The following is a 5442-nucleotide window of genomic DNA, read 5'->3' on the forward strand; positions in this document are numbered from 1 at the left end:
AAAAAATAAAGATTAAGAAAAAAGTGAAGAATTAAAAAAATTGAGAAAATAAAAAATGAGAGGAAAAAAAAAATAAAGTTTGAGAAAAATGAGGAAAAAAAAGAGAACTGAGAAAAAACAAAAATAAAATAAAAATAAAGGTTAAAGACAAATGAATTAAAAAAAAAAAAGAAATAGATAATGCTTCAGAAAAAGGAAAAAAAGAGAAAAAAAATAAAGTTTGAGATAAATGAATTAAAACATGAAAATAAAATTAAAGGAAAAAAATAAAAAATGAAAAATGTGGGGCATAATTTTCATTTATGAGATGTTCTACAACTATTGCCTTAGAAACAAGACTTAGCTCAAGGACTTTAATACAACAAATTATGCCCCACGGGCAAGAATTGACTCTACTGCATTATGTTTTCATCTATCAGATGTTCTACAACTATTGTCTTAGAGGCAAGACTTAATTCAAAGACTTTCAAACAACAAATTATGCCTCACGGGCAAGAGTTAACTCTACCACGTTATATTTTCATTTATGAGGTATTCTACAACTATTGCCTTAGAGGCAAGACTTGGATCAAGGACTTTCAAACTACAAATTATGACTCACGGGCAAGAGTTAACTCTACTACATTATATTTTTATTTATGAGATGTTCTACAACTATTGTCTTAGAGGCAAGACTTGACTTAAGGATTTTCAAACTACAAATTATGCCCCACGGGCAAGAGTTGACTTTACCACGTTATGTTTTCATTTATGAGATGTTCTACAACTATTGCCTTAGAGGCAAGACTTAGCTCAAGAACTTTCAAACTATAAATTATTTCCCACGGGCAAGAGCTCACACTACCAGTTATGTCTTCATTTATGGGATGTTCTACAACTCTTGCCTTAGAGGCAAGACTTTGCTCAAGGACTTTCAAATAATAAAGTATGTCCCACGGACAAGAGTTGATACAACCACATTATGTCTTTATTTATGAGATATTCTACAACTCTCGCATTAGAGACACGACTTATTTCAAGAATTTTCAAAAAACTTCATAACAACAATTCATGCCCTTAAATTTGCTTTGATGTCAAAAATATCAAATCTCTTTGTGGATTATCCAATTTTTTATTTATTAGCAAAATATAATAGAAGTTGAGAAAACAGAAAAAAACGATCAAACAAAAGTGAGAAATAAAAAAAATATTGAGAAAAAAAAATAAAAGAAAAAACATAAAGATCAAGAAAAAAGTGAAGTATTAAAAAATTTAAGAAAAATAAAAATGAGAGGAAAAATAAAAATAAAGTTTGAAAAAAATGAGGAAAAAAAAGAGAACTGAAAAAAGGAAAAAGCGATCAAAGAATAGAGAAATACAAAAAAAGAGTGAAAAAAAAGGCAAGAAAAAAAATAAAGATTAAGAAAAAAGTGAAGAATTAAAAAAATTGAGAAAATAAAAAATGTGAAGAAAAAATAAAAATAAAGTTTGAGAAAAATGAGGAAAAAAAAAAGAACTGATAAAAACCAAAAGTAAAAGAAAAATAAAGGTTAAAGACAAATGAATTAAAAAAAAAGGGAAAAAAAGAAATATATAATGCTTGAGGAAAAATAAAAAAGAGAAAAAAAATAAAGTTTGAGACAAATGAATTAAAATATTAAAATAAAATTAAAGGAAAAAAAAGTGAAAATAATAAAATTAAAGAAAAAAATAAAAAAGTGAAAATAATAAAAAATAGTATAATAAATTAAAGGAAAAAATAAAAAGTAAAAATAATAAAACATAAAATTTGAGAGACAAATAAGTATGAAAAGTTTTAAAAATATATTTGATGTGTAGAGGGGTAAAATGGTATTTGTACTATACTTAAAAAGTAAGGAAAGTTATTCTTTAAATATATTTCTTATTGGGGCAAATATTTAAAGCCACCCATATTTGGGTCTATGACATGCAATTTTCTGTTTTTTGACAACACTTATCCAAAAGTATTAAGGGTCAGCTCTAGTTTGCATTTAGGCAAAATTTCAGAAATTGCTTAGCATTTAGGCAATAAATGAGACGTCATAGCTAAAACTTGCCTAATTATAGAAAATAGTTGTAGTGTAATGATTTAATATACAAATTAGAGATTGTATATAGAAATACAGATTCATTTTAGAAATTTATATATGAGCTTCGAAATTTGCATTGTTTACAAATACAAATGTATATAAACCCGAAATTAGAAATTTATATATGAAGTTCGAGATTTATACATGAGCTTCGAAATATATAAATATACAAATACAAAAAAATTAGCTATTTAATCTAAACCTTAGCTTGCCTGTAATTATTTTAATCATTATTTATGCCTCATAATAATGACTTGACATTTTCTGCTCTGTGTAATTATTCCTTGCATATATATCCTACAAAGGTCATTTTCACTTATGTCCCTATTTTGTGCCGGTCTTTAATTTATGATCTTTACAATAAATAATCTTTTTGTGATGCACAATTTGAAATTTTCGTATCATAATATAATTATAGCCAAGCATGAGTTCATTTTCTAAAAAACTTGTTCGTTACTAAGTGTAAGTTCAATGTTAAACTAAAGAGCAAAAATTAAAAATCAATTTTTTTAAAGGAAAAAAACGTGCAATTTATGAACAAGGAAGCTTAGTGTCACGACTCGAACCGAGGCCCTGGCCTTAACAAGCATCCCGAACCATGAAGGCCCGGTCGCCCCTTTCTTTCTGGTAATCATACACAACATTCATATACTTTAACAAATGCGGAAATAAGTAATAAAGATGGTAACATGGTCAAATCACTTAGTTCAGCGGAATAATACGAAACTTGAGTTCACAACATTCAACAAAATATTTGACATCAGTCTGTGAAATCTCTAACACTGTAAAAGCCCACATTTGTCTAACGACTGGGACAAGGCCCCCAGTCAGACCGTAAAACAAAAGAAATAACAAAGTTTAATGACCAGGCCTTCCGAAATAGAGCAGGCTCACCAACTGCAATTTTTGACACATGAATCTACTATTGAACAGGACCCCGGGATTGTGTCTCAGATCCTGAAATATAGGGGGTCAATACACATGTACTGGTATGTGAAACAATTCAAAATAATATGTTTTATACAAAAATAGATGAGATCATTTCATAATAACAGTGAACATAATATAAGAAGAAATACATGGGCATATTTAATAAACTTCAAATCAATTCTCGACAACCTTGACTCACTCTTTCTTATTCTTCTGAGCTAGTCGGTACACCCTATAAATTTGAAATTCCACCGGCTATGTGGAACCCGTCCTTGACTCAACGGCTGATCCTATAATCCAAGTAGCCGCCAGGATTTGGAGCTGGTGATACCCCCCATGTGAGAATACCACAGGAATCCCCCCATGTAAGATGTCCTAATTATTTTATTATCCTCCCATGTAGGATACAATATCATATGACCCGCATCGGCAACTACAGTTTCCAGTGATGATCCCTTACACTCAAACGCTTTCTTCAAGTAACCTACTAGCTCTATTAAGACCAACTTTTAGTTCTTTAAAGTAGACATGTTCATACTTTCAAAACATACGACACTTATCTTGTTAAGGGCATCTAATCACCGGGTATCGTCATACCCTGATTTGCAAGTCAATTAAATCACATCATATCAATCTGTAGCCCCTTTCACTTATTATCATATTAGTGACCACCCTAACTTTTAAACATCAGATGAGAGAGAGTTATGCAATAAGTCTTTCATTCAAAATCTTCATCAAAATATTCTTCTCCCAATTGCAGAATCAATAGGTGGTCATCCCATATTTGTAATTTCTTAAAATCCAAGAAAGTTGTTAATTTGACACAATGAACATTTATCATGTGAAAACATATACTCAATATGTCATAAACAGTACCAAGCCATGATCATTTAACAACCATTCATCCATTAGTTTTTTCATTTAGAAAGTTCATGCCTTTATACAACCCATAACAATCAAAATCGACAATATCATGATAAAAGAGGGAGTTTTGATCATTCCTGCTCTCATTAAACTTTTATACACCCCAAAACATAGATATATAATTATGTTCAAAATTCATGTTAAACGATTCAAGGCAACATACAATTACTTCAAAAACAACTTCCTGATGTATACTTTTCAAACAATTCCAAAAAAAACCTTTCTTTATGAATATAATTGGGGATCTTTAATATAATTAAACAATAGAAGAAATATTATGCCCATGATGTTTAGAGAAGTCCCACATACCTTAGATTATAAGATTTGAAAAATGGAATCCAAATCTTGATCCGTTTCTTGAAATCTTGAACTTAAGAATTGATTCTTGATTTCTTGTTCTTAGAGGAAATCCTAGTTTGATCTTATTTTTGAGAGTGAAAAGAGGATCTTGATGTTGTAAAACTAATAATAGTTGAGTAAATAACGTTTAGGGTGTTATTTAATTCGTGTGAGAGGTTTCTGTGAAAGGAAAGTACCAAAATACCCCGCTAAAAACGTACTTTTTTGCGCGATTCAGCCTCGACTGACACCTCTCTAGAAAATGAGCATAACTTTTTACCCCGATATTGGATTAAGGAGAAATCAGTGGCGTTGGAAAGAGAACTCAAGGATATTTCATTTGATATATAGTAGGCTCCTTAATTCTTTATATACAAAATTTATGGTCAATGGTAGTTGACCCAAGTTTAGACGTTCACAAAAACTTAATCGACAGAAAAGTTTTCAACTCGAATTTGATTTAGGGGATTTTGTGACCTCAATTCATAGTCAAAGGCATTCAAACACTATAGGATTGATCATCACACATATATTAACAAAGGATCATTTTGTTCAGGTTTATACGTATAGAAAAGACGGTTCAAACTTTAGCCCAAAAGGGCGGGGTGTTACATTTTCTCCTCCTTGGGATCATTCGTCCCCGAATGATGGAAAGAAACTTGTTGAATCTCTAAAGGTATGTGGAATAAGGAACGTAACCTCGCATTGGACGTTTTTCCTCAACAAAATATGCAAAGACATCAAAAGAGCTTCATGATAACCCTTAGTGAAACGCGTAAGCACGAAGCATGAGGTAATGAAACTTTACATAGGGATGACCTTGCACATGAGTTCTATGAATCATTATCATCACAACATAAGGCATAAGTTTATTTGGTGATAATAGGCCTGATTTACCTTCGTACAATCATGAGATGGGATTTCGCGGAAGATAGGATTTAAAAGCATTCTCCACCTCATAAGATACAACAAATGAACCTTAAACTTAGAGAGACTATTCATCTATGCCCAAACATTAATTAAAATACTACATACCTTCCAACTTACAATTCACCCATCACATATCTAAATACAAGAGTTTGTGTGTCACCGTATAATACTTCTATGTTAAAGCCCACCTCGAGGGAAAAAGGTGCTAACTTAAACTACGGGACCATGT

Source organism: Capsicum annuum, chromosome 5 (genome assembly GCF_002878395.1).
Source record: "Capsicum annuum cultivar UCD-10X-F1 chromosome 5, UCD10Xv1.1, whole genome shotgun sequence".
Lineage (NCBI taxonomy): Eukaryota > Viridiplantae > Streptophyta > Magnoliopsida > Solanales > Solanaceae > Capsicum > Capsicum annuum.